Genomic DNA, 18,650 nt, shown 5'->3' on the forward strand with positions numbered 1-18,650 from the left:
AGAAATAAAGTTCTAGTTATACCTTTAAATCGCCATCTCAAGCACCCCTTCCTCCTTATGTAGAATAAAATCCTAAATTTATAGTGAAAATCTACCCATCTCCAAGAATTATTCTCATGATAAACTATACCGAGAATTTTCAATCCTGAGTCAAACTGTATGCTAAATTCCTCCATACTAACTTAAGGTCATGTTTTTTAATGCACTCTGAAGAAACAAAATACCTATACAAAGCCTACAAAACACTCTTCAGATGCACAGAGACTTATTCCTCAGCTTCTTCTCCAGCTGAACATCAAGACACTCAATCTCTCTTCTCAAATTTAATTAGCCAGTCCCAGTCCATTTTTCTTGCTCGAATCGTATGCTTTATTTCTCAATTTATGATCTTCAAATCTATACACGGTATTAAGTATTATTCACATACAGTTTTCTTCATGTAACACTGATTCACATTCTGCTTGTAGTCTGTTTTGCTTCATATTCAATCTCTACTTTTAGAAATACATTTCATGATGAAAAATACAAAATTTATAAACAAAAGTGCATCATCAAAAATAAAAAATCAGAAACAATAAAAATGTTCAACATTTTCAAAAGAAAAGATGACAAAGATTATTGTACATTCACATGATAAAATATTGTGTAATCATTTGAGTTCTTAAAACAATTATATTACATGAGGGAAAAAGTCATGCATTATATTTTATCAGAAAGAACTCAGAATCTTCATCAAAGCACAGTCTCAGGAAAGTTTAAAAAAAAAGCATAGAAAAAACTCTGGAAGAAAATACATAAAATTATTAATAATGAATGTCTTTGGCTAATAAAAGACTGGATGGTTTTTATTGTCTTCTTTACACTTTTCAGTGCATCACAACTTTTATAAATATGCACTTTTTTTTTTGCGGTACGTGGGCCTCTCACTGTTGTGGCCTCTCCCGTTGCGGAGCACAGGCTCTGGACGCACAGGCTCAGCGGCCATGGCTCATGGGCCCAGCCGCTCCGCAGCATGTGGGATCTTCCCGGACCGGGGCACGAACCCGTGTCCCCTGCATCGGCAGGCAGACTCTCAACCACTGCGCCACCAGGGAAGCCCTATGCACATGTTTTATAATCAGGAAAAAATGGTCCAAGAAATTCCGCCTCCATCTTAACATAAAAGTCGTCATGGAATCTAGCTAAAGCCAGAACTATGGAACAACCTTTAAGTACCTCCAATTTTTAAAACTCCAGTAAAGGTGAAAAGCTCATGAAAATAAACTATTAAAGATCTTTGTTTTTAAAACTCAGTTAATATACTGCTCGGTCACTGTCCATGGTAGGACCCCCAAAAAGTGCTTTGTGTTGCTTAACCTCGTGTTCAAGGCCCAAAGCCGTCAGGCTCCGGAGTCAGCCTGCCCTAGTTTAACTCCTGGCTCCACAACTTAACTAGGTGGCCTCACGCAAAGTTCTAAACTCCTAGTTGACTAAGTGCCCTCATCTACAAAGTGAAGATTACCCCATAAAATAGTGCTGTTATCGATGACGTAGCACATGTAAAGCATTTAAAGCACTGCCCGGTAAATGCTCATTACCTGTTCACTTCTTCATACTGTCATATTTTATATTGTCATTATTATCTCCACCTTTCCAGTCTTATTTCCTACTTCATGCTTTCCCCAAATCTACACTCTAGCCACGAGGGACAAAGCTCATTCCCCCAACATCACTTTTTTGCTCAGACTCCATGAGCCTTCCTTCCTTTTCTGCCTGTCAACACCAATGCCTTCTCCTCCAGAAAGTCTCCCACCAACAACATCTACAGTAGACACCACTTCCCCTCAACCCTGCCACAGCGGTATTTATACCATGATTAAGGCCCTAACCCCACTCTGCCTTCAACTGTAGTTAACAAACTATATGCTTGACAGCACCTAGCCCCAGAAAGTGGGAACAGCCTGTTCAACTCACCCTCCAGATGGCCAGCTTCCTCAACTATAGCTGACTCTCAATACAGGAGGGAAAGGAAACCAGTATCATCAAACTACATCATCTCCAAAAAAATATCTGCTTTTGGTTGCCTTGTTGAAACAAATGAGTTAAATTTTTTAAATATTTAAGACAAGATTATAAGCACAGTTAAGTCATACCTGCAATCTAATGATGGAACAAATGACTCTGCTAATTCATTTCAATGCGAAAGGCACAACTGAGTATTTCTGATACAGAGAATGGTATATGAACTAAAAAAGTATTTTATATAATTACCAATTCTCTATAAATAGCCATAATCAGATAAAGCTTGGGCATAGTTTTTGTTTCTTGTTTTGAGGGTTTTTTTTTTTTCTCTTAAACACCAAGCCTCTTTTCTAAAGAGAATATTTTTAAATGTGGTATTATTTATATTGAAAATGTTAGCAAACCAGGTGGGCAAAACAGTGATGACTGTGGAAGCAGGAGGACAGGGACATGAAGGTTCATTATATTCTCTACTTTTATGTATGTCTGAAGTTTTCCATAATTAAAAAAAATTTTTAAATAGAAGTGGTGATATATGAAAGAAGTATTAGAAATACAATTCTTTAAACTATAAAATAAGTGAGATACTTGACAAAAGCAGCTAACTAAAAGAAATTTAAAGATTTGATATTCTATGACAGAGAACTTAAAAACATACCATGACTAAGCAAAATTTGCTTTTTTTTATTCTTTTGTTTGTTTCTCTTTTGGGAGAGGAGATAGGGGTTAAAACTGCTTAGGAAACTATTTTACATAAAATGCTTTATATAAATCACTAACAAAGATTTACCTATGTAAACTTTGATTCCTATAAAATTTTTCACAGGGACATTTATTGTGTTAATAAATGTACAGCTGTGATGTGAAAATTCAGGGAGTTGGGGTGAAATTCCTTTTAGGGCATCATCAGTTAGCTCTGAGGGATCGATAAAGCACAAACTCCCTAGTGCCGAAGTCCACAAGACAGATGGATCCCACTACTAGTTTTAGCAGCTAACATTCTCTAGCCAGTCATGGAGAAAAAAAAAAATTTAACATTTTAACAACTTGCCCCAAAATTTCCTCTTGATACCCAAAGTCATAACTGATGTTTGATCTTCCTGTTTTTTCAAAATTACAAAGAATAACATTTTTTTTTGTGGTAGCTAATACATATGGATTATACAATAACACTGAATTTAGTATCAGATTGAGAGCAAGAGGTCTTCAATTTCATTTAATTCAAATCAATCCTTTAGTAGATGTGGAAACTCAGGTCTAGAGGTTATGTGTCTTACTTAAAACAGTATGTGAAAGTAAAATAAACAGATCAGAAAAGATCTGATTATCAAACCAATGATAATAGCAAAATAATACTTAATTGCCATTTAAATTGAGCATTCAAACTCCATTGCTACAAAGAAATATGGGCAAACATATATCTGTACAACAACAACATAAGCATACTTATGTTTCTTTTCATATAAATGGAAATACACAGGAAAATGTCCAGAAAGATAACTGCAAACCTTCAACAGCAGTATCTGTCGTAAGGACAATGGGACTGAGAAGGTGGTTGGGTAGGAATGGACAGGAGTGGACAGAAAGTCGCAAGAGGGACAACTATACATACTTCTGTATACAGTTCAGGAATGCCGTCACTTACGCCTATTGAAACAACCGAAAAATAATTTTAAATAACTGCATACACACAGGTGATATCCTAAAACTCAGACGATGTCATGACTTGATGACAGTTTCAAATCTACCATTCATATTTCTTCAACAAATAAGTGCTGAGAACTGGAGACATACGGGTGAGATTTACTGCCGCTGTGTCTGCCCTCAGGGGACTCACAGTCCAACGTGGGAGACAGGCAAAATCACACTAATATATATAACTACAAACCATGCTCACGATTATGAGGGGGAAGTACAGATTGCTGAAAGAGAAAATTAACGAGAGGAACCAATTTAGATTTGAGGAAGAGGGAGTATCAGAAAAATCTTTCCAAGAATTTGACAGGTGAGACCTGGATTTGTAGTCTTAGTATGGGTAAGGCTTCTGAAGCTCACAATTCTTTCAATTTCTAGATCTACGTAAGAGGGGCGGTGAAAATTCACAACTTCTGAGAAAGTAATTAGGTGAGTGGGGATCTGGAAGTACCAAGGACGTTCAGCCAAGACAATGAAAGATTAAAGGACCAGTGACTAGACATCTCCACATAACTTAGCAAGTCTCAAGGATGGAATGAACTGACTTTGCCTCGCTCCCTGTAGTTAAAGAAAATAGGACTAAGAGTAAGAAGAATGTTACAGGAGAACAAGTGGCAAACGAAGGAAAGAATGAAGGCCTCCACTAATGGGAGAGTTGTCTCACGAGTGACAGCCCCATGTCATTGCATCTGCAGAGCTTGCGACCCATGGCATCTGCCTTGGCTATGGTTCCAACACTAAGTGGGAAGCGGGGTACAATTTACGCTAGAGCCCACCCCTCTGGCCTGACCTTCATCCAAAGGTCCACATCACTACAACATTATTAAAAAGTCTGCCTACTCCATGAAATATAATCAGGGAAACAGAATTTTTAAAGAAAATTGTCTCCTCCACTGACCCTATTTTTTTGCCCTGGTTCTCGGGGGACAACTTCCCAACATGGAGGAGGGAGCTAGAATCCAAGCAAAGCATGGGTTCCTACTGAGATGTGAAGGTAAAGATGAGAGTTCCAAACAGCTGAAGCACCTGGAATCTTTGGGGGACAGGGCAAGAGAGAGAGGAGAGCTATGCAGAAAGGGGTCTCCAAAAGTCTGTAGAGGGGTCCCAAGAAGACCAGAATGTACACGGGACAAGGTGAGACAAGCTTAGTGCAGAGTGACTGCTAAGAGGTTGAGAGCAGAACAGAAATGAAAGAGAATGGGAAACTCTGGAGTCTTTGCCCAGCCACAGTGGGGAGATCTCTTTAACAGAGGTTTACTGTGTCAACTTGACTGAGCCACGGGCTGCCCAGACAGTTGGTCAAACATTATTCTGGGTGTGTCTATGAGGGTGTTTCTGGATGATATTAACGTTCGAATCCACAGACTGACTGCCCTCCCTAATATGGGTGGTCCTCATCCAGTGGTTGAGGGCCTGAGTAGAATAAAAAGGCTGACCCTTCCACAGGTAAGAGAGAACTCCTGTCTGACTGCTTTGAGCTGAGACTTCAACCTTTTTCCTGCCTTTGGACTCAAACTGAAACAGCAGCTCTTGAATCTTGAGCCTGCTGGTTTTCAGACTAGAACTTAAACCATCAGCTCTTACGGTTCTCAGGCTTCAGACTCCGACCAAAACTACACCATCAGCTCTCTGGGTCTCCAACTTGCAAAGTGCAGATGTGGGGACTTTCTCAGACTCCATAACCACACGAGCCAATTTCTTACACTAAATCATATACCTCCTATTGGGTCTGTTTCTCTGGAGAACCCTTACTAATTCACACCTTAACATCCTTTCCCCCCTTTCAAGACTAAGGACCACACTTTTAGAGTACAGCCTACTCCAGACCAAAACGAATAATGTCTAAAACCAAACCCAGGCAAGATCCACAGGAAGACCCAGTTTGGAAGTCATGTCCCACCATATTAGAGGGGCCAGAGGTAACTTTGAACTTTCTATAAATCTTGAGTAATAAAATACAAAACCAAACATAAATAAATTCGAGGTGACCAACCAGCTTTGTAGAACAAACATTAACATTCTCAAGAAGAAAAAAACAGTATTCAATCAAAATTCAGTAAACAAGAAACAGAAAAATGTGATCCACAGTCAAGGGGAGAAAAGAGTCAATAGAACACCAACCCCAGGTTGGACAAGATGTTAGATATAGCAGACAGCAACTTTAAAGCAGATATTTTATACAAAGAATTAGAAGAAAATGTGTTCAAAAACTTTAAGGAACAATTTGCTCTTTAATGTGTGAACGGACAGAGTATCTCAGCAGAAAAATTGAAACTACAAAAAAAAAGGAAATTATAAAATCACAAAAGACAGTGAGAAAACAGTAGAAAAATATTTGAAGAAATCATGGCTAAAAAAAAACCTCTCAAATTATAACCACACCCAGGCACATCATAGGCAAACAGCTTAAAACCAAAGATAAAGAGAGAAATCTTGAAAGCAGCCAGAGAGAAAAAAGACAGTATACACAGAGAAAAGAACAAAATAGTAATTATCACTAACGTCTTACCAGACACAAGGAAGCCAGAAGACAGTGGAACACCACCATTAATATGCTCAATGACAACAACTATCAATCTGGAATTCTATATCCAGTTAAAATAACCTTCAAGCACAAAGGTGAAATAAAGACAGAATTTTTTACCAGCATACCTGCACTACAAAAACCACTAAAGAATGTTCTTCAGACTGAGGGGAAATTATACTGGGTGGAAACACAAATCTATACAAGGAATGAAGAGTGCCAGAAATGCTAAATAAGTAGGTAAATTTTCATAAATGAGTGTTTTTTCCTTCTTGTAATTAAAGATTATTGTTTAAAACAAAAATTAATCATAAATTGGAGCTTAAAATGTGCTTAAAGCTAAAATCATAAACTTGTAACATATGTAGGAGTAACACATGGAGGAGGAAAAAAATATGGCAACAACTGCGCCAAGTGGGAGGCAGGTAAACAGCTTGATAGTGTTTACCGTTATTACACTTGGGAAATGGGGAATGGGAAGCAGAAAGGGTCACTGACTCTAAATATTTAAACACAGATATGAACTTCCCTCGATACACAGAACACCTTCAGAAGTTCCTGTGAAGAAGAGCTCATACAAAGTAATTACAAACACACAAAGAAACCCTCCATCACAAGAGAAACTCAGTGGGTAAACAACCAAACTTCATACCCAAGGAACTAGAAATAATAGAACTATCTGAAAAGAACTTCCAAATATGTATCTTAAGATATTAGAGAAGAGAGTCTGTTTTTTTAAGGGTGACAAAAAAAATAGGCACGTTCAAGAAAGAACCAGGTATTAAAATTAATACACACACATACATTTATGTTCATGACTGGCTCAGGACTGCAAAAACCCTCCATTGGTACCTTCCATTCTAAGTGTGACCATCTTTTCTTTTTTAAACAACACTGTTTACTGTGTGTTCATACCTTATTCAAAATGATCAGTCCAAAATTAGCTAAAATAAGGTATAGCATAATAAAAAACAAAAAGTCCAACTGTAACACATTTTCAAGTTTGATACAACCAAGCAATTTTAGGAAAAGTATAATCATAGTCTATTTTTCATTATCCTCCTGCAATCACACCTTCTCACACAGTCATTAAAATTCCTAAATTGCTAAAATGAGTGCCAAAAATTTGTATCATTTTCTTAAATTTAGACTCATTTTTAATAAATCCTGATAAAAATTATGACTTTCAGCTTGAGCTAGTTCTAAAAGAACAATAACCTCCACTATTTAGAGACGAATAGCTCAAAACCATTGTTATGATACATGAGGTGGTAAAACTGGGGGCAATGCCTCGCAAGTTGGATCCCAAACTTGAATCTCAAGCGAATGTTGAAAAGATGTAAGATACATCATGAATTTTTACTTTAGCTGGAAATATACTTACGAATATCTAAAAGTTACTATTTCAAAAGCAAACTTCCTACTCTTCCAAATAATGCATAGGAGTGTAAGCTAAAACATGTCACCCTCCAAAAACTATCCACGTCCTAATCTCTGGATGTTATCACAGTTAGAGAAAGGTCTTTACAGGTGTGGTTATGATGTAGTTAAGAATCTTGAGATGAGGAGATTATCCAGGTGGGTCCTACATGCCTTTACAAGTGTGCTATGAGAGAGGCAGGAGGACACGTGACACACCGGCAGAAGAGGAGAAGGCAGAGCGACCATGGAGGCAGAGGTCGGAGGGATGCAGCCACGAGTCAAAGAATGCTGGCAGCCGCCAGAAGCTAGGCGAGGCAGGCAAGAGAATGTCTCTTAGAGACCCCCTGGGCCTGATGACGCTTTCATCTTGTTTCAGTGGTACTGATTTTAGACTCCTGGCCTCCAGAACAAGTACAGAATAAATTTCTGTTGCTTTAAGTCACTAATTCTGTGGTGCTTTTTTTACAGCAGCCACAGGAAACTAATACAAAGAGGTAAGAAAGACATTTTCAAATCTTCTTAAAATATGTACATTTACAAATGTCACCTATGAACAATGCTCCAATCTGTATTTGTATTCTTGGAGGATGTGGAAAAGTATGCTTGATTTATGTCAACATCTCATTTGGAATGATTTGCAATCTTACTGCTTTTTTGTGAGTCCCTTCAAGATTTAAAAAGACAGAACCACTGGAAAACATATAGTGTAAAATCCCCACCACTTGCATGCTCAGTGAAACCCACTACTGAGCTATCCGACCTGTAACAGTTCAAGAAAGCTTTCACATGTTCTATCACAAACAGCAAATGTTAAAATGTCAAACCTAGGCTGTCAATGACATGAGGGCACAAACCGTATTTGTGTTTTTCACTACTTTATCCCCAACTTCTGGTACATTACCAAATAAATCAGCCTTTATATTTCCTGTCAAGATTCCCTACTACCATACGCTGCATGTTTGCTATACCACACTTCCCCTTCCTTTACTCTGCAGCTTAATAATGAACCCCCAGACCTCCATCCGCAATATCTCAGTGGGTTAAGCAGCAGTCATGCCCTCGTCAAAGCCAAGGCAAACCTAACATGCTGAAAGGAAGGAACAGTCTGACATGTCCTGTCAAGTTGTTTCACCAGGAAGAAGCCACTTACTTGAACATCAATGCATAAGCCAGATTTGGCTCCAACATTACCAACTGCTTCTAGGCGTTAAAATCCCAGGCTCCTTCCACTAAAGGACAGGGCCGCTCTCAACTCACAGAACTGTTGGGACTGATTAAGGTGATACACATAAGTGCCTAGCACATGGTTTGCATTACCACGTTTAGTTCCACTTCCCTTTACTTCAGAGAAGGGAACGTATCCTTAACCTTCACAAGCTTCTCCATCATGTTACTTGCCTTCCAAGGTCCAGGCAACTGCAGATGGGGACAGAGAAGAGTTCTCCTAGCACCTGACGAGGCTGGTCCCTCTGGGGCAGAAAGAAAAAGGGAAGTCACTCCTGTCTCAAGCTCTGCTCTTCACCTTACGTGAGCTCTCCCATCCTCTGCACCTGAATATCATATTCAGAACCTGCCCTGTAACAGTTGTAGAATTCATCCCTTAAGAAGAAAATGTTCTTAATAGTGGTATTGTGATTTGTTTATAAGTCTCGTCTTCTCTACCAGGTTGTAACTTCCTTATGGGCAGAGACTATATCATATTCAAGGCCAAAGTACAGAGCACAGTTTCCCACACAGATGACGATGAAGATGTATTTAACTGAAGCCATCAAGTCGATATACAGTATCTTAACACTATGTTAAAACAAAAGTATGTAAATTATCTGCCTTGTTCTGCTATTGGTAGTTATGCTGAGCAGATAACTTTTCCAGAATCCCTGTTCAATTAGGCAAGGACCAAGAAGTCTAGATTTCTATCTCACAGTAATTTCCCAGCTTACTTCTAAAGGGAGATATGAGCACTTAACTTTATGTACCAAATAAATTAGCACATACCTGGCACAGACTTAACTTATAATGCCACGTAACATTTTTTATGACACTTTTTAATTTATGAAACAATTTCAAGTACAACTTACATCATGCTCCCTGAACCCTGTGAAACCAGGTAGGCATAATTTTGCACTTTTACATGTGAGGCAACTGAGGTGCAGACTATCCAAAGCAGTGGACATCCCATACCACTGACAGCTGCATCAGAGTCACCCTGAGGGGCCTGTTAAAAATTCAGATTCAGAGACCTAACCATCAGAACCTCCAGAGGATAGGGCCTGAACCTATATTTTGAACAAGGACCCCAAGCGATTTTGACACATGGCCAAATTTACAAACTAGCAAGAATTCAGAGCCCAAGAGGCCTGATGGTATTTAAGAAGGAGCTTCCTTCTGTTGGGCTAGTTTACCGAAGTGAACTATGGGCTACTCCTCTGGAAAACTGAGATGTCACTTGTGACTGAATGTGCACCTAGGTGTTTCTAGGAACACAGAATGCAGCAAAGATGAAACGACTCTTTACCTGGCTTGTACTCTGAGGACACAAAGGTATAATCCGTTAGAGCTGGTTAGTTTTATGGTCCTAATTAATTTCAAAACTTGCCTTTTGATATACTCTACTTAGCATTTTTATCCAAGTGCCAAAATAATTTACTTCCTCTTTGTGTTAATTGTAAGATGTTTGCTAAACAAAAACATTAAGTAAAACGCTTCCCCCAAAAGGGTACGACTCAGAAGGCTGAATGGTTTCATCCCCACTCTCTGTGGCAGAGACAGCCATCTCCTTCCTCCATAAATACAGTCAAGCACACAACTGCCCTGCTAGGTTACACTTCCCAGCTTCCCTTGCAGCTGGGTATGGCCATGCAACTAAGTTTTCACGGACAGAATGTGAAAAAAAAGCGTGGGGTGACATTTATGGTCTTTTAAGGCAAGGAGTGAACACTTTTGTCTCTTCACCTGCCTGTGAGTCGGGGCAAGGACAACACAGAGGAGGACCGTCCCCTAGGGTACTGTGAATGATCAAGGCGGAAGAAACGTGTCTCTGGATGACCCACTGAAGCAGCACCCCCAGCAACCTGGCCATGCACCTCCTCGAGATGGTTCTGTGTTCTCAGAGCCATCCAAGTGCTGGCTCCCACCTACAGCAGCTTCACCGCGGACCCTAACACGCCACTGTGTACGTGACGACTAGAACTAATCCCCTCTGGCAACTATTTAATACATCAGCTGAGGATGTTTCTAAGGTGTTTGATAATAAAATGTTGGATGCTGAAGGGCTCTTAAAAGATCATCTATGAAAGTCTAGAGATTAAAAGACATGGCAGGAAGAACACTGGACCCTGGGACTCCTAACTTCCCAGGTCACTCTCCCTTTAACACTATGTTAAGCCTGGATTCTAAAATCATAGAAAAAAGAACTGCACTTTTAAAAATAACCTTTGGATTCATTTTATTCATTGATTCAACAAATAATCTACCCCAGCATCTGCCAGTTGCCAAGCAATGTGTTTTCAGGTGAATGCAGATTTACAGAGACCTTTCGTCTTCTGGCTGTACTATGCCTTTAACCCTCCTGAGCCTGGATAAATTACACAGAAAACAAGTACAAAGACGTTAACGCTACCCTGAAGGACCCAGAAATACTCAAATCAAAATCTGAAGTTTTTCCTTATAGAAAGTAATACATTAGAAACGTCTCTTCTGCTTCTGCTACTGCCCTGTAATAGCCCCCATCCCAAAAAAGTATTTTCATTTGTACCCAGTCCAAAGCAAAGAAAGAAGTCAGTAAACCCAAGTAACAGGATTCGGCCTACAGTCCTTCCCAGAGAACAGGGGCACTGGGGTCCTGCCTTCTCACCCACCCTGACCCCCCGGGGCCTGCACCATACAGGAGACAGAGGCGTGGGAACTTGCCTCACTCCCAGGAGAGACAGGAACGCCTCCTTTCCTGTGGCATACAAGAGATCCTGGTGAGCTATGTGATAATAAGCTAAAGAACAGGAAGAGCTTTTGCTAGAAAGCTAAAAGGTTTCCAAATCCCAGAACAGAGTCCATTCTAACAGTGCTTTGTCCATAAGGATAAGATCGATCTGCCTGGATGCAAAACTCCATAGAGTAAAATGCTTTCCCCCTCTGGATTTTTAGAAGGAAATCTATTTAGTGCAGGTAAAACCTCAGTATTAAAAAAAAATTACCCAGATCCCATACCAAGGTGTTCCGGGATGGGGGAGGTGGCTCAAGTGCCGTGGGGCAGGCACTGTGCAGGAGTAATCCTTACAGAACAATGCTTCTCAACCTTTTCTCCTTTGTTCCCATCACCAGGAAGAAAACTTTAGTTAAATTAAATTTCTCCTTAATGAGAGAAGTTAAATATTATGGAATAAGATTCTGTCAGGTAAGGCTGACTTACTGTAATCTCTAAGATTTTTTTCACTCCCACACGCCCAAGAACAAGTTCTCCCCCTTGGGGAGTGATATCACCCCCATGGAGAATGCGTGTCACAGGACCTAAAAATGTGATCCTCAAACTTTACACATCACCCAGACCCCTTTTCAGACATTTGGATATGCTAAGTCTGGGGGTAGACCCAAAAATCTGCATTTCTTTTAAGCTTTCCAGAGGACTCCAATGTATATGGTCAATGAGCCACAATGTTTCAGACAAATTTCCACTGTTACACCCAAGCCCAGTAACAGGATGACCTCAATATGAGAACTATTTAAATGAAATGAAACACTGTCACATTCCCGGCATTAAGGAGATCTGTTCAGGGGCAAAAAAGAAAAGTCTTAAGCTACAATTACAGGAGATGTGAATTCTATTTCTTCTTTCTCCTGTACAAAGGACAATCACAGGATTACTGGAGAAATGCTTGAGATATTTTATGGACTGTAACATGTGACCCAAAAGGAGGTTTACGTCACTTATTTCACAAAGTACATATTCAGGGTTTTTATCTAGTACTATGGTACTTTAACTTAGGTGTAATTTGGAGCTGAGAAGGCCATAAAGTACTCATTATCTCTTTTACCCAATCTCCCAATCTGTATTTATAAATCCTACCAAAATTATCAAACCACAGTTTAACTGAATAAGACAAGTCATGTTAATATTATACAGCTATCTGAATGTAGTTACAGCAAAAAGGAATACAATGACATCAGTGCATTATAAAATGCATAAACTGGTCAGATTAGATAATAAAAAAACAAAACAGAAAAGTCACCTTTTTCCCCTTCAGAAAAATACTTGGTTCATGTGGTGGGAAGTTCCTTGGCGGTCCCAATAAACCACTCTGGCCAGTGTCCACACCTTGTACAGTCCCCTCTGCTTGAATCTGGACAGGCCTGTGACTTGCTTTAGGCCTAAAGAATCTGGTGAAGATGACATTATGCCAGTTCCAGGCATAAGTCTTAAGATGTCCCAGTGGCTTCCGCTGTTGGCACCTCCAGAATCCAGTCACCACCTCTGGAATCCACCACCACGTACGAAGTTCAACTACCCCAAGACGATGCTGTGAGAAAGCCCACAGTAACCAGATGAAAAAGTCACAAGGAGGAAGCTGCCTCAGAGACCACACGTGTGCTGGAATCCAACATCTCAGACTTCCCAGTCCCAGGAGACACCATGTGGAGTGGAGGCAAGGCCTGCCCAAATTGGAGAATTGTGAGCAGAGAAAAGAGTATTGGTTGTTTTAAGCCACTGAGATTTGACATGGTTCATTAAATAAATATAGATAACCTCAACATTTTGTATGCAAGCAAACATGGAAGAAAAGTTACAATGTATGTGGTTGGAAAATGTCTGAAAGTAAACACTCTACATCTGAAATCATTTATCTTCTTGAACTGGAAAAAGGCTGGTAAATTCTGACACCTTATATTGTATCAGCACATTTCTTTAACAAACAACTCAGGACTCCTACGAGATGGTCAAAACTGAGGAGAAAAGGGGGTCAAGACTCCATCTCCAGACTAGAGACGTATATATACCCACAAATAGTTTATTAAACTTCAGTAAAAAACTTGCCTATAGACAACCTCTTTGAGAATATGTCCTCCTGGCTAAGCTACAGAGTGGAGTTTTTTACACAGAGGCATTAATGAGTAATGAAAAGTACCGTTACCTGCTATCAGTAAGTGACAACCATGGGTAAGACTTCATATTAATAGGTTCAAACACTTATTGAGAATGTTAGATATACTATGGGCCAGGCATCCTGGATACCAGAAAAAAAAACAATCCCTGCCCATAGCTGCTCAATCTAGCAAAGGCCCCAAATACAAATAATGATTTTATAAATGCTACTTAGAATAAAACTGTGCACAAAAAGGAACTAACGAGAACACAGAAGACACAGCTATTCTTTCTACCTAATTCCTGCCACCTTCCAGAAGAGCTAGGAGAAACTAAAAGAGATGACATCTGAGATGAGTAACTAAGGTTATGGAAGACTTTCCCCAAAACCCACCCCACAAAGAAAACATTCTAATATTGGTTCTATTAAGGGCACATTTGCCTGCTTTGTTCTCGAGCCTCTAAATCAGGGCCTGTCACAAAATAGGTACACAAACATTTGTTAAATGTAATTTAACTCCTACAGTTATGACCTTGGACATTTCACTCAGCATCATTTATAAAAGATGAATAATGGCTTACAGAGTTACTTTGAGAATTAAATGAGATACTGTATGGTAGTATTTGGAAAATGATAATAGGTCAATAAAAACTTTGGGTGGTATTATTTTAGAGGAAGCAGCATTTGTTTATGTATTTAATGCCTCAAGAGCCCACTAGATGCCAAGCTCTGTGCTCTACAGAAAATGCTGTAAAACTAGCACAGACAACGTGCCTCAAAGGAAAACTGAGAGGAAAAGAGCAGAAAGCATAACACGTGTGGGGAAGTGAAAGCTACTTAGAATAGCTCTGGAGTGGAGCAAATACAGTAGGGTTGCAGATAAAAAGACTGGAAAAGTAAGCTGAGGTCCAACTATAAACAGAACCTGAATATTTTAATAAACTTGGTCTTCATTACATGGAAACGAGAATCACAGATGATTACAGGCTGTGGCGAAACAGCACAACCAGGGTGAAAGCAGCTATAGCAGGAGGGGGGTAAGGCTGACAAGTGTAACAGAAAAATAAAGACAACAAAGAAGATCTGAAAAGGGGGCTTCCCTGGTGGCGCAGTGGTTGAGAGTCCGCCTGCCGATGCAGGGGACACGGGTACGAGCCCTGGCCTGGAAAGATCCCACATGCCGCGGAGCAACGAGGCCCGTGAGCCACAACTACTGAGCCTGCGCGTCTGGAGCTTGTGCTCCACAACAAGAGGCCACGACAGTGAGAGGCCCGCGCACCGCGATCAAGAGTGGCCCCCGCTCGCCGCAACTAGAGAAAGCCTTTGCACAGAAACGAAGACCCAACACAGCCAAAAATAAATAAGTAAATTAATTTTTAAAAATTGAAAAAAAAAAAAGATCTGAAAAGGGAATACTACAGCTTCACCAAGTACACATTCAACACAGTGGATAGTCCATGCATTTACAATTATTCTCTCACAAAGCTCCACTGAAAATAAAATCAGTATAGAAGTCAAAAAATAATAATAATAAAAGAAAGTAATGGACAAATGTTTAGATAATGAAATAAAACATAGACAGTGGTAGTAGACTTAGGAGAATGAAGGAAGGCACAGAGTAAGTGTCTACACTTGGAGATACCAAAGAAAATACTTAATGTACCCTGAAACCTGGAAAGGCTTAGGACACACACATATTCTCTATGTCCACTGAGACCTGGAGAAGATCCACACCCTAAGAGCGACAAGCACACCTAATGCTCAGGTTTTGGTTTCTAATACCATTCTCCATGAAAAAGAACCAGAGCTCTAGGCAAAGAGTTCTCACACTTGACACCATATGCATGATCCATAAAGGAAAGATTTAATCAACTGGACTTCATCAAAATTCAAACCTTTTGCTCTGAAAGACTCTTTTAAGAGGATGAAAAGGCAAGCTATGGACAGGGAGAAAGTATTTTCGAACCACATATCCAACAAAGACCTTGTATCTAGAATACATAAAGAACTCGAACTCTCATAACTCAGCAGTTAAAATTTTTTTTAAAAATCCAATCAGAAAATGGGCAAGACATGAACAGATATATCACCAAAGAGGAGATACAGAGGGCAAGCAAGCAAATGAAAAAATGTTCAACATTGTTAGTCATTAAAGAAATGCAAATTAAAACCGTAACAACAGCTATAAATAAAAAACAGTGATAACACTAAATGGTGGGGACAATGCTGAGAAACTGGATCCCTCATACAGTGCCGGTGAGAACAATAAAGTGGTACAGACACTATGGAAAACAGTCCGGTGATTGCTTACCAAACTAAACACATGCTCACCACGTGACCCACCAATCACACTCTTAAACTTCTACCCCAAAAAACAGAAAACAATGTTTACATGAAAATCTGTCCCCGAACATTCAAAGCAGTTTTATTCATAATATTATACAAAATATTGGAAACAATCCCAACGTCCTTCAATAGGTGAATGGTTGAACAAACTTGGTACATCCATACAACAGAACACTACCCAGCAATAAGAAAGAATTAACTATTGATATACACAACACCAAATGGACCTCAAGGCATCAGGCTTTGTGAAAAAGATTGATCTCAAAAGGTTACTACTGTATAATTCCATTCATATAACATATTGAAGTGACAAAACTACAGACATGGAGAATAAACAGAATGGTGGAGGGGGGTGTTGGGAATACAAAGAGGTAGCAAAAGAGTTCTTCTAAAGTGATGGAACAGCTCTGTTATCTTGATTGTGGGGCTAGCTACACAACTCTATACGTGGAATAGATAAGTTACACAAGACTATACACACACGCAAATGCAAGCTTAAAAAATAATGAAAAGTGAGTAGTTCTGTAGTGCAATTAACAGAAATGTACCAGATATATCAAATTTCCTGATTTTGATACTGTAGTAGGGCTACACAAAACTCCACTGAAGGAAGTTGGATGAAGGGGGTACATGGGACTTTATATTATTTTTGCAACTTCCTGTGAGTCTACAATTATTTCAAAAAGAGGGATTTTTTTAAAGGGAGGGGGGTCCTTGGAAAAATAGCCAATTCCAATTCCAAGGCTGAGATAGCGGTTCAAGATGAGCCTGGAAAGTGCTCCAAACAATGATGGAGATATGCTAAAAGGACATAGACGCAAACTGGAAGGGGCTTCTACTAGCAAAATCGGGGACAAGTGAGGCTTCAAGATAAATAATTACAGTAATGGATTACAACCCACTGCATACAACAGAAAATCAGGTACTCATAGTGATATAAAACAAGTGAATAAATTAGAAGTCTGATTACTGATGGAAGATTTACACAGTCTCAAAGTATCTCTATACAAAATATTTATTACAAAGAGGGAGGAAAAGTAACTTTAAAATGGAGAAGCCTTAAGGCACCACCATGATCAAGTGATCAAAGGACACGTCATCAATAATGGAACGAAATGAAATCATATGCCACCTGTAGTAGGCACAGTAATGCCCCTGCCCCAAGACTGGTCCACATCCTAATCCTCAGAACCTGTGAGCGTGTTACTTTACATGGCAAAGGAGCATCATGTTTGCAGAAGAAATTAAATTTGCCAATCAGATGACTTTAAAATTGAGATTATCCTCAAGTATCCCAGTGGGCCCGATGTAATCACAAAGGTCCTTAAGAGTGAAAGGGTGGGTGAGAAGAAGCGTGAGAGGGAGAGATGGCAGCATGAGATGGACGAGGTCCAAACTTGCTGGCTTTGAAAAGAGAAGAAGGGGGCCATAAGCCAAGAAGTGCAGGCAGCCTCCAGAAGCTGGAAAGGGCAAGGAAAAACATTATTTTGTAGAGTCTCCAAAAGGAATGCAGCCCTACTGACACCTTGATTTGAGCCCAGTTGAGATGCATTTTGGACTTCTGAACTCCAGAACTGTAATATAATAAATGTCTGTTTTTTAAACCACTAAATTTGTGGTAATTTTTTTACAGTACAAACAGAAAAACAATAATACACCATCTAACAAAATGCAATGAAATTAATATAGCATCACTTCTATGATACTCCTGGCAAAATGCTTAACCTACATCTAATACAAAGAAACATCAGACAAACTCACACTGAGAGTGATTCTATAAAATAACTGGTCTGTACTCTTCAAAAATATCAATATCATAAAAGAAAAAACAGTTGAGGGACTATTCTAGATCAAGAGTTGAAGAGACGTGACAACAAAATGTGTTAAGTGATCCTAGATTGACTGTATCCTTTTCCTATAAAGAACACCACTGGGGCAACTGCTGAAACCTGAATGGAGGCTTAAGGATCAGACAGCTGTAATATATCAATGTTACATTCCTGCCTTTGATGGTTGTATTGTTGTCAGGCAAGAGAATGTCTGTTTGTAGGAAACATGCACTACAATATTCAACAAAGAGACATCATGTCAACAACTCTCTCAAAAGATTCAGGAAATAAAAGTTATCTGTATTTTACCGGCAACTTTCCTGAGTTCGTTTTAACAAATAAGTATATAAAATAAATGTAGTAAAACCCCAAATTGCAGCCCAAACCCTACACAGGCTGGCAACTATCATGTCCCCAAATAGACCAGAGGCATGCAGGCTCTCTGGGGAAAATGCAGAGGCTCTACTCGTTGAAAGATCAAGCACAACAGAGAATTGGTTTGAGGCAGAAGACTAAAAACAGAACTGAGTAAGAGTCTCTATACGGAACTGTGGACTCTAGTCCCCTTCTCCAGTTCTGCTTGCAGAACATCAGCAACAGGAATACACGTTCCCTCTCCCCCAGGCATTTGACTTACAGTTTCAATCAGGAGACACCAAGAGCCCTGGAGTAAAAGCCCTAGGGTTACTCATATTCATGGGTCCCTCAAGCACCACACTAAGCCTTCAGTGAACAAGCCTCAACCTCACAAAGAGCTTC

General features: G+C 39.6%; 1 protein-coding gene across 4 annotated transcripts in view; it reads right to left on the minus strand.

The window, feature by feature from the left end:
- DYRK1A (dual specificity tyrosine phosphorylation regulated kinase 1A) overlaps nucleotides 1–18,650 on the minus strand; it is a 140,616-nt gene that overhangs the window by 99,409 nt on the left and 22,557 nt on the right. The window contains exon 1 of one of the 4 annotated variants that reach the window (XM_060098485.1): nucleotides 12,865–13,184. The exons of the other annotated variants lie outside the window; for them this stretch is intronic. The gene's annotated coding sequence lies outside the window, so the exon portion shown is untranslated. Of the gene's footprint in view, nucleotides 1–12,864; nucleotides 13,185–18,650 lie in introns of those variants that run through there. 4 annotated transcript variants of the gene reach the window in all.

This window comes from Mesoplodon densirostris, chromosome 5 (genome assembly GCF_025265405.1).
Source record: "Mesoplodon densirostris isolate mMesDen1 chromosome 5, mMesDen1 primary haplotype, whole genome shotgun sequence".
NCBI classification, from domain to species: domain Eukaryota; kingdom Metazoa; phylum Chordata; class Mammalia; order Artiodactyla; family Ziphiidae; genus Mesoplodon; species Mesoplodon densirostris.